Raw genomic sequence first — 12,099 nt, forward strand, 5'->3', positions numbered from 1 at the left:
TTATGCTGTCCTTGGCTGAATATAGTCTAACATGATTCTGTGGTGTAATAGAAGCGTTGTAGGTAAGATGCAAGAGGCAATTGTCCCCTCCATTTGACGTGGACAGAAATAGTTCCCTCATTGCTTCTTTGCCTTCTTCCAATCCATCCCTCCTTTCGGCCCCTCCCCCCCCCCCGCCCCCCCCCCCCGCCACACTTTATGCTGCTTTTCCTAGTGAGGGTCACAGTGACAGCAGGAAGAGTAGGGAGGACCAGACCTTTTCCTCCACAACAGGTTCCAGCCCCTCCAGCATTCCCAGGTCACCCAAGAGATACAATCCTTCAAGAATGACCTGGGTCAGCATTGGAGCCCCTGCTCTATGGGATGTGCTTGCCAGCGTTCCAGCAGAAGCCTCACAGAAGACATCTGTAACATAACTGGGTTTTTAGGGCAGCACTAAGAGGGTTAAATCAGGGCAAATTGCTTAAAGACAGGTCAGCCCAAGACTGGGGATCCTCCACTATAAGGCACGCCAAACCAGTCACAAAGCGCACTTCCATTCACCACACTGGCCAGCAAGAAAACATACGAGCAACCCCCTTAGATGCTATCACTTCTTCTGTGCCACCACCCGTACTGCATCTTACTCAGATGAGAGTAAAACAATTTCACCAACTCCCTGGTCAATTTATATCTGAGATCAGGCCTCCCCGCCCCCCCCCCCCCAAAAAAGCACACTGCACCAATCCTTTAGAATCTAAAACCTGAAGGTTTGTTAATAAATGAAAGAAAGGGTAAGAGTAAAATTGTTAAAAGAATCAAATTATATAAACCAATTACAAAGTTCCTGGTGCAGGCTTGTAGCAGAGCTGGAATAAACTGCTATTTTAAAAGTTTCTGGAATACAACCTCTGTTAGGACATCTCATCAGTCTTTCTAGGCTACGTTCATAGCAAAGATGTTCCTGAAGTGATGAGCTGGAATGAAAACAAAGACGGAGGCATCTCTATGGCCCTTTTTATAACCTTGTCCATGTGGAAGGAATTTCATTGTTCTCCTTGTGTGAAACCTCCCAAAACGGAGTTTGTCACATGATTAAGCCACCTGTCTATGCATGGCTTGGTCCTTTTTTAGGCAAGCAGCCATAGCTTACATGTTGGTTCCTCAGATGTGAACTGGCACCACTTGAGGTCCATTGTCAGTCAAGTACTGCTATACGATTGTCTACAAACCGTTTCGCAATAGGTGGGCAAAGCCTTGTTAAGGTCTCCCAGAAGCAAACATCTGAAATACAAGTCCATAACCACCACACACAACTTTACATACAAAAATGATACATGCATGTCAGCAGTATAAACACAATCAGCAAATCATAAGCTGTTTGTGGACATCCCACATCGCCCATTTGTATAAGAGTTGGTGCAAACATATAACAGGGATTGCAACAACGTTTTGTATGTTCATCTCAAAAATTCAGTTATGTCACAGCATCCTTATCAGGTGCTCAAACCCTCCAACAGTCTCCTCTCAGAGCAGAGACATAGCCACTCTACTCTGAGGCACCCCTGAATAGCCACGCTCCTCATCCTCTCTCTGGGAGTAACCCCAGCCACTATACAGAAAAACTTTATTTCCACCACTTGTATCTCTTGTCTCGTCCTTTCAGCCATTACCCAACATTAATAACTAGAGTCATCCTTACCCATAAGCAGAATATGCAGCTGTGTCGCACATCTGAAAATTTGGGGCACCACTGGGTCTCAGTGTCCACCCGCTTCTTCCTATCCCTGTTCTTTCGCTCTGCTTCCTAGGGAGAGGATCTAGTTAACTTAAAAGTGAAAAAGCCTGCCAGACCCATTAGCAGACATTGAACTTGTGAGAGACACACTGAAGGGGTAATGAAGCCATTTAACAAGCCATTTGCCAACCCCAGGCATGTACTAGCAGTTTCTGAATTTATTGTAGATGGTATATTAGCTTTCATGGGCACAACCCACTTCTTCAGATGCAAGAAGTTCCTCTGAAGAGGTGGGCTGTGCCCGCGAAAGCTCGTAATTCTATCTACATTTTTTATTAGTCTTAGAGGCTACCGCTACTAAGACTACGTTTACTGCAAAACGTAATGCAAATGAAGCGTGGATTAGCATTTTCTCACACTTCATTTGCATACTCTTTCATTCTGTTTTTGCGCTAGGGGTTTTTGTGCAAAACCCCTTTTTTCCACAAGATCCTTATGCCTGTCCCATTGCTCAACCTTTCCCCATCATCTGTTCTTGTCCAGTTTCTAAAATTATTCTCCTATTTTTCTCAGCTGTAACTCAACTATAAGTTATAGTCTTGATGAAGGAATCAACGGGCGAAATTATGTGGCCTGTGTTATAAAGGAAGTCAGCCAAGATGAGCACAACAGTCTTAAAATCAATGAATTTATTTATTTGAACTATTTTTACCCCATCTCTCTATTTAAAATATTCGAGGCAGCTTACAAATTTTTTAAAACACTATATATACACACATACACACACACACACAGGGCTCAACAAATCATTGAATCTACTCACCCTTGGCGAGTAGATTTCAGCCGGTTGCCCCGTTCACCGGTGGCGCATGCATGCGCAATGCAAGTCTTGCGCATGCACACTGTGGAGCTGGTGAGCGGATTTCACCACTGTTTGTCAAGCCCTGTGTGTGTGTATGTGTGTGTGTGTGTGTATATATATATATATATATATATATATATAATTTAGATATGAGACCCCAAGGGGACATAAAATCTGCTAAGACAACTTGAAAAGAGGGACGCGCGCGCACACACACACACACACACACACACACACACACACAGACTCAAACACCACTAAAAGCATGAATAACACAATTGGGAATGCTAGTCTACACATTCTACAAATTATTATTCCAGGACATAAATGTTTGTGGTTTACACCTCATGCTATGTCATGGTAACATAGGTGTGTAGAAAGCCTAGACTAGCGGTGGCTGAAATTTGGGATTTCCAGTTACTAAGAAATGTTGGCATTCAAAAATTTGGTCTGATTCCAGATTGGAATGAAACCAGTTGTTTTGAAATGTCTCACAAACTAGAGATCCATAAAAAGATCTTTGCAGAAATACTGACTCATGGTGTTTCAAAAAGTAAATACTCTCCCCCTGTCCAGGAATCTCTATTTTGACACACAATTTCCAAGCGGCTCCAGCTTTGACGAGTATTTACAATGATGCTAGTTTCTTGCCAATCAAGTAATTCAAATAAAAATTGAGCTATGAATCCTAATCAGAGCAGGAGGCTGGATGTGAGGTGTGTGTGCAGGAAACAGGGTTGGGAGTGTGAAGAGGGGTGCAGGAATTGGGGCAGGGGTGTGGGGGCTCAGGGCAGGGGGTTAGGGTGTGGGGTGAGAGCAGAGGGGCAAAGGTGCCCTTTAGGGAGGTCAGGGGGACTGAAGCTCTCCCTCAGTTTCTTCCAACACAGTCAGGAGAGAAAGGAAGGCAGGCAGGCTCCGAGCTTTCCTTTTTCTCCCTGACAGTGATGGAAGGGGAGCAGCGAGCCACAAGTAGCATTGCTAGGAATAGGGGGGCTTCAGCCCCCTGCCCTCCTTAAAGGGTGCCCTGGGGAGGACTCAGGGCTGGAGCTGTCCTAGACCAGTGGGAGGCATGCCCCCAGCCAGCCCCTTTCACATGCTGCTTAGCACAGCAGCCTGCAGGAGAGCCCTTGCTGGGTATGTGCCCAACCTCCTCCTGCAGCGCAGTACCCCTGCCGGCTCTTACCAGAGCTACACAGGGGGACACACCACCTTACTTTCACCTCTGCTTCAGACCAATGTCCATCTGACCCAGAATTCTATCTTCCAACAGTGTTGTTGGAAGGTGTTGCAGAAGAAATAAACAGAACAGTTCCAGCTTCTGGCAATCAGGGGCTTGTGACCTTGACCATCTTAACTAATAGCCATTGATGGACTTATACTCCCATTAACATACCTAATTCATTTTTGGATATAGTTACATTTATGGCCTTCACAATGTCCCTTGGCAATGAGTCCCACATATTGGCAGTGCAGTACTTCCTTATGTACATTTTAAACTTGATGCCTATTAATTTAAACAGTTGTTGACCCCTGGTTTTATCGTATGTGAAGGGGCAAACAACACTTCTCCGATGTGCTGTCAAATCAGGCCTGGTAACTAACAGTAAATTCATCTACAATTAATCAATAAAATGATTCAGAGGGGTAGCCGGGTTAGTCTGTAACTTTAAAAACAATGAGTAGTCCTGTGACACCTTAGGGTATGTCTAAACTACATGGCTCCATCGACAGAGCCATGTAGATTTGTTTGTTTAGCAAAGGTAAATGGTACCGCGATTTAAATGATCGCGGCTTCATTTAAATTTACATGGCTGCCGCGCTGAGCCAACAAACAGCTGATCAGCTGTTTGTCGGCTCAGCGCGGCAGCCATGTAAATTTAAATGAAGCCGCGATCATTTAAAATGCGGCTTCATTTACCTTTGTCTATGTGTCTAATCTACATGCCTCTGACGACAGAGGCATGTAGTCTAGACACAGCCTTAGAGACTAACAAAAATATATAGGATCATGACCTTTCGTGGGTAAGACCTACTTCATCAGATGCACTGGAGTGGAAATACCAGAATCCAAGATATATATAACGCAAAAAAAGTACCAGTCAATTGTAGGGCTTGTGCTAAGGAAGCTAATTAAGTGGACAGGATGGGTCCCATTCATAGCTTTTGATAGAGAAATGTGGATGTTAAAGACAGGGGAAATTGGCTTTGTGGCGTGTTAACCAGTTAATATCTTGAATGGACTGAAATATCTTGAAAGGAGTGTTCTATGCCACCAAATTTACAATAATATCTAATGGGGTAGCACATGGAGCACAAAGAACATTAATTTTTCCTCTTGGAGGTCATAGGTTCTCATTTTCCACTCAGTGGTATGATGCACTTTGTGGAGGTTCCCTGGATCTAGCAAAAGAAGTTGGACTTAGGTTTTGGTTGTTTGGGTTGATGAGTAGAACAGACATATCCCTTCTCTGCAAGAAACAGCCCTGCAGTTGGCTGCTCCATGGACTTCCTCCGAATCAATGCTCCCATTCAACTCCAGCACAGCCAAGAGGAGAGAGAGAGAGGAAGGCTTTCAAGCCTGGCTAATCCATATGCTGGTTTATTCATCCATCTGATTTAAAGGAGCAAACCTGCCCTTCAGCCTGTGTGTATGTGCTGGAGACTGGTTCATATGGCTTAAGGTTTGTTAATCAGAATAAAAATGGATTTGAGAAATGGATTTGGATTAACTGGATCTGCTTTTTAGCTAAATGAATCAGAATCCCTAAATGAGTAGCTTAGCCTCAATCAAATCAGTTAAACACTTCCACAGCTAACGACACTTCTGATGCTCTGAGCTGCAGGAATTTTACCATCAGTGGAGTAAACTGAATCCCAACAGCAAGTTCTCTTTGGAACTCTTCTGCTCCATATTTACTCCTGCGTAGCCAGCTGCTCAGAGGTTCATTCCCTCTCTGTTTTCTCTGTCAGAAGGGGCTGGGAAATTTCTAGCTATAAGTTCCTTCTCATTCATTCCTGTCTGCTATAACTTTCTCCCCCTCTTCTCCTGCAGGCAGAGGGACAAATCAAACCCTCACACAATTTGCCAAGTCACTGAACAAGCCCTGTTACTTGCGTGCCAGGCTTTGGGGTGCTTCTTTAGACTGACACGTACATTCGTCAGGGAAAGAAAGGATTGCATCTACTTCTCTGCATAGCACTTAGTAATTGGTCTTAGTAACAGAATCTTGCATGCAGGTGTAAAGTAGTTCTTCTGACTCACCCTGGCAGCGAGACCAGATGCATCTCATTTGCTCCAACTCAAGAATTTAAGAAGCAAGGTTGGGAGTCTGCTTGAAGCAAAAGAGAACTAGAGGGTGAAGCAGGATGTGTGTAGAGAGAAGCACTGAGGAACAACCAGCTCAAAAGAGAGCATAGGTCAAGGTGTCTGCTGCAAGCCACTTATTAACAAAGAAAAGAAAACCCCAAGCACAGGATAAATTTAGACCACAGAGGGCACGTGCTGTACTGGGAGCAGGATAATGATGTCACTGGTCTACAGCCCCACACATGTGGCATCCCTTAAGTTCCTTTCCTTGTTTGTACCTCAGCTGGCCCTGCTCTGATCAGGAGTTGTTATTGTTTATTATTTGTATCATCATCATGTCTGGTAGCTCCAGCTTTGGACCAGGAGCCCATTGTACTAGCCACTGTACAACCACAGAACAGAAACATATTCCTTGCCCCAAAGAGCTTACAGTCTAATCAGTAAAGTTACAATATTACTGTGAGGAATGTTCCCATAGGTGATGCTTGGGAAAATATGCCTCAATGTACTCTTCTGTATTGCAAGACACCAGATTATAGCATCAAGGAAAATTTTGCTCTCACTACAGCTTACCCTGGGCACATGTTTATGTAGATTTACTGGTATATGGCTATCCATGGGCTACCTACTTATGTCAACCCTTCTTAGGCCTAAGGCCTAGAATGACTAAGGCCACGTTTGGTGATCAGTCTTCTGGGGTCTGATTTATAGGGTCTAGTAAAGCCCCGCTCAATCAAATGCTGAAGGTGCCCCCATCTGCACCTCTACTTCTTACTTTCATGGGGTACGTCTACACTACAGCGCTAATTAGAACTAACTTAGTTCGAATTAGTTAATTCGAACTAAGCTAATTCAAACTAACGCATCTAGAACTAAAAACTAGTTTGAATTAGCGTTTTGCTAATTCGAACTAGCGCGTCCACACTGAAACTGGTTCTGGCAGGGCATCGGGTCAGTAATTGCGTTGTGTGGCGCTGTCTGAGGCTATCTGAGGCTCGTGCTTAAAGGGACCCCCCTGGACAGCCGGTTCTCAGCTTTTCCTGCTTGCTTGCCAACCTCGCCGAGGGACAGCAAAGCGTTGGTCTCTGTGCCCGTCTGTGTCGGTGCTTCCCTTTGGGGATGCCGCCGCAGCTGGCAACATGGAGCCAGAGCTCGCCCTGCACCTTCTGGTGCACTTTCTGGACTTGCTGCTGCAAGCCTGCCAGCAATGGCTCGAGGCTGCCTGGCCACCTTGGGGGCCGTGGAGGAGCCGCGGCGGCGCCCCGGCACCGGTGTGCCCCGCCGCATCTGGCATCTGGACACCAGCAGCGACTGGTGGGACCACATCGTCCTGGAGCGCTGGGAAGACCGACAGTGGACCCAGAACTTCAGGATGAGGAGGGACACCTTCCTGGACCTCTGCGAGTGGCTTGCTCCTGCTCTGCACAGAAGGGACACTCGCATGAGGCCCGCCATCCCCCTCCAGAAGCGGGTGGCCATCGCCCTATGGAAGCTCTCCACGCCGGACAGCTACCGATTCGTCGGGAATCAGTTCGGCGTGGGGAGATCCACCGTTGGAGCAGTGCTCATGCAGGTACGGCACTCACTGGCCACTGCGCCGGAGGAGGAGGGGGGCTGCAAGGAGGGGATGGGCCACCCCAGGGACAAAGGGGGGGCGGGAGGAGGCAAAAGCGCCCCGCACTGGAGGGGTCGGTCTGTCCCGGCCGTACTACACGCCGCCAGGGGGGTTGCTTCCAGGAGTGGGGCACGGGGCACTGCCAGGGCACGAATGCTCCCAGCCACCCGGGCGCCCCACTGATTGGCGCTTTGCTGTGTCTCTCTCCGCAGGTGGTCAAGGCCATCAACCGGGTGCTGCTCCGCAGGGTGGTCCGCCTCGCCGACCCGGACGCCGTCATCTGGGGATTCGGCGCCCTCGGCTTCCCCAACTGTGGGGGGGCCATCAACGGGACGCACATCCCCATCCGTGCCCCGGAACACCAGGCGTCCCGTTACGTGAACCACAAGGGGTACTTCTCCATCCTCCTGCAGGCCGTGTGTGACCACCGGGGACAGTTCACGGACATTAATGTGGGCTGGTCCGGCAAATCACATGACGCACGGGTGTACCGCAACTCCTCCGTGTGCCAGCGGCTGCAGGCCGGGACCTTCTTCCCCGACTGCCACATCAGGGTCGGGGACGTGGACATGCCCGTGTGCCTGGTGGGGGATGCCGCCTACCCACTGCAGCCGTGGCTAATGAAGCCCTACACGGGGCACCTCAATCCCTCCCGCAAGGCCTTCAATGCCAGGCTGACCAGGGCCCGCATCGTGGTGGAGGGGGCCTTCAGGTGACTGAAAGCCCGCTTTCGATGCCTCCTCACCCGTCTGGACCTGGCCGAGCACAACATCCCTCCCGTGGTTACAGCATGTTGTGTGCTCCACAATTTATGTGAAAGAAAGGGGGAGGCTTTCCTGCCAGCCTGGATGGCTGAGGCTGACCGCATGGCTGGACACTACGGTCAGCCCCGCACCGCCGCCGTCCAGGAAGCCCAGCGGGGGGCCGTCCGGATCCGGGAAGCCCTGCAGGAGAGCTTCCATGTGGAGGAGGAGGACTGACCTCTCCCTGCATGCCCCACTGGGGCCTTCTTCCACCCTCCCCCCCTTCTTCCCCTTTCCCCTCCCTACCTACTGTCAAATAAAGACACCTGTTTTTCAAACAAAAGGTCTTTTTATTTCACCTAACTGGGGTGGGGGGAGGGAGGAAGGAGGGTGGGAGAGGAAAGGGGGAAACCTGGGACGAAGGAGCTGGAAGGGGAGGGAAGGGAGGAAGGGAAAGGAAAGCTCAGCGATGGGGGTCCGGCTGCCTCTCCTGTCTCGCAACACTGCGGGTCCAGGGGCATTGGTGGGGAATGGTTGTGGAGGGTGGGGCAGGAGGGACGGGAGTGTGGAGGAAGCAGGAGCGGGAGCAGGAGGGGGAGCAGGGGGAGCAGGAGGGGGAGCAGGAGGAATTGGGAAGCAGTCGAGCAGGCTCTGGAGGTGGCCTCGCAGGGCACGGCCCTGCTCCTCCAGTGCCTCCAAGCTCCTCCAGCGCAGCCTCAGGTCCTCCTGGACCCAGTGGTCCTGGATACGGAGCTGTTGCTCCATGAACCGGAGGTGCCGCCTCTGGTACTCCTCCTGGTTCCTGGCTCTCCTGCTGGCCCGGGCGCGGGCGGCTGCTGCAGGCGGGGTGGTGCGCCCTGCAGTCCCAGGTGCTGCAGCTGTGGTGAAACAAGAATAGCGGTCAATTACCCCAGGGGCCCAGGTGTGTGAAACCCAGCCCCCCTCTGCAAGGCCAGGGCCCCTGCAGGATCCCCAGCTGCTGCTCCGTGGTGGGCAAGGCCCAGGCGCACGGTCCCTGGGCTCCCTCTCGCCCCAGCCCCCCATACACATAAGGGGAGCACGATGGTACTCACAAGTGGATGCCTCCCCAGCCTCAGACGACACAGGCGAGCGGCTCTGTGGGGTGCCTCAGGGGTGCCGGGTCTTGGGCAGGCTGCCGGCAGGCTCCTGGCTCTCGAAGCCCTCCTCCTCCTCCGTGTCTGGGAGCGGTCCCTCTGCCCCGGGGTCTATCACATCCCGGGGGGCAGGGATGGCATGAGCCCCCAGGAGGCGGTCCAGAGCCAAAAAGTGGGGGCACACCTCCGGGTCGGCCCCTGGCAGGCAAGCCCGGGAGTAGGACTGCCGCAGGTCCTTGATCTTGCAGCGCACCTGCTCCCGGCTGCGCTGGTGGCCCCTGGTGGCCAGGCTGGCAGCCATGCGGCCGTAGACAGCCGCGTTCCTGTGGCTAGTGCGGAGATCGTTGACATTGGAGGCTTCCCCCCAAACCTCGATGAGGTCCACGATCTCCGCACTAGACCACGCGGGCGCCTGCCTCTTGCAGCCCCGGGCAGGGTCCTGGGAGCCTCCAGGCTGGTCCCGGGAAGAGGGGGAGGGCTGGGTGTCATCGGGTGGCTGGCTCATGGGTGTCAGCTGCTGGGTGTGCTGGCACGGGTGCTGGCAGCCTTGCAACTGGCACAAACTGTGTAGCCAGCCCGTGGCCCTTTAAGGGCTCCGGGGCCGGGAGGGGGGCAATTGAGTTTGCCTGGTGTTGGCCAGAGTGGCCACCAGGGCAAGCTGGGAAGGGCTAGCCTCCCACTAGTTCGAATTAAGGGTCTACACAGCCCTTAATTCGAACTAGCTAGTTCGAACTAGGCTTAATCCTCGTGGAATGAGGATTACCTAGTTCGAACTAAGCGCTCCGTTAGTTCGAATTAAATTCGAACTAACGGAGTGCTAGTGTAGCGCCTATGAAAGTTAGTTCGAACTAACATCCGTTAGTTCGAACTAACTTTGTATTGTAGACATACCCATGAGGAGTAAGGGAAGTCAATGAGAGTATTTCTCCCATAAACCCAGGGTTGTGAGTTCAATCCTTGAGGGGGCATTTAGGGATCTGGGGCAAAATCTGTCAGGGATGGTACTTGGTCCTGCTATGAAGGCAGGGGACCGAACTCAATGACCTTTCAATTTCTCTTCCAGCTCTATGAGATAGGTATTTCTCCAAACTCCTGCTGTGGAGATGGCACCAAGTTTGACTTAAGGTAGGTTGACTTCAGATATGTACCATAGCTGAAGTTGTGTACCTTCATCCGACCTTCTCCCCACTGTGTAGACCTGTCCTAAGCTGACATCTTATAGACTTCAACTTGTAGGCTTTTCATTACAGCAGGGATGGGGAACTTTTTTGGATTGTGGACCGCTGATCCACAGAAAAATCAGTCGGGTGGGAGGCAGCGGGGGCTGGAGTGCCAGTGCAGGCTCACCAGTGTTGACTCAGAGGCAAGCTGGGTATTGCATCTGGCCCCTGGGCTTTAGGTCCCCCACCCATGCACTACAGCCTTATTCTGCTTGTATACCTCATACCCGTTCATCATGCATAAAGACTTGTAAATCTCATACTCTTATGATCCTAACCTACCGCTTCCTATGCCTACACCTACAACTTCAATGAAATCATCAGAGCTTGATTGCACATGAAACAATATATGAATTAACCATGAGAATAGGCAACACAATTAAATGATAAAATGAATGCATTGTTTACCTAATAAGTAGGAAAGGCAATATCTTAGATCTTGTGCAGAAAAAATCTGCAAGAATTAGGCATAGCCTGAATGTGATAACCAAGAGAGAGTTCCAAGTCAAAGATAACACCCAAGTTACAGGGCTGGATGGTGGTGTTGTCAGAGGAAAGATGGTAGCAGGGACATCTTACGGTGTATGCTTGGAGACATCACCCTAGACCATGCCCTGTAGTGCTCAGAGCACTGGCTAGCCATACTGCTTGAGTCCAGGAGCTGAGGTAAGACAATCTAGACCTTCCTGATCATCCTGTTTCCAACACAGGGCCATGAGCAGTCAAATCAGCCATGCACCCTAGACTAGCGTATCACTCAGCGAACTCCCTGGGTTACTTCCTTCTGTGTCCTTGCCTTTCTAGAGGCACAATGAAGGTATGGCTAGTAGCTCTCGATGCATCTTCTCAGAAGGGTATTACAGGGTTCCCTTGTCCACACTTGAGCACATGCTATGCTTTTCCTCTATATACTGGGACGCTTCTTTTTAGACTCATAGACTCATAGACTTCAAGGTCAGAAGGGACCATTATGATCATCTAGTCTGACCCCCTGCACAGTGCAGGCCACAGAATCTCACCCACCCCTCCCAGAATAATCCTCTCACTTATATCTCAGATATTGAAGCCTTCAAATATTTTGAAGACCCCAAGATGCAGAGAATCCTCTAGCTGTGATCTGTACCCCATGCTACAGAGGAAGGCGAAAAACCTCCAGGGCCTCTGCCAATCTACCCTGGAGGAAAATTCCTTCCCGTCTCTTTTTTAACCTTAAGTTTATAAAATAAATCCGAATATGCATTTGGACATGCAATTTCCCATACATAACTAATTTTCCCATGGCTAAAAGTTTGGACTTCATTCAGCTTTTCCTTGTCTTTCAGTTCCTGCAACCACATTTTAATTTGAACGGCATGTGGTGTTCTAACGTTGTGCTAGACTTCACCTATTGAATTTCCAACTGCACTTATATATTTGCCTGGTACTTGCTTTCCTGCAGTTCCAATTAACTTTGGCACAAAACATTAGGCCCAGTGCTTTCATATGCAGCGCAACAGGCATTTCACTAGAAGTTATCTATA

General features: G+C 49.9%; 1 long non-coding RNA gene across 1 annotated transcript in view; it reads left to right on the top strand.

The window, feature by feature from the left end:
• The window catches only part of LOC112545059 (uncharacterized), a 37,907-nt gene extending 27,423 nt beyond the window's left edge, over positions 1–10,484 (top strand). Inside the window, exon 4 of the long non-coding RNA XR_012902478.1 lies at positions 10,423–10,484. This is a non-coding gene — a long non-coding RNA (uncharacterized LOC112545059). The remainder of the gene's footprint in view (positions 1–10,422) is intronic.
• The last annotated feature ends 1,615 nt before the right edge of the window (positions 10,485–12,099 follow it).

The sequence above is a fragment of the Pelodiscus sinensis genome, chromosome 3 (assembly GCF_049634645.1).
Source record: "Pelodiscus sinensis isolate JC-2024 chromosome 3, ASM4963464v1, whole genome shotgun sequence".
Classification (NCBI taxonomy): domain Eukaryota; kingdom Metazoa; phylum Chordata; order Testudines; family Trionychidae; genus Pelodiscus; species Pelodiscus sinensis.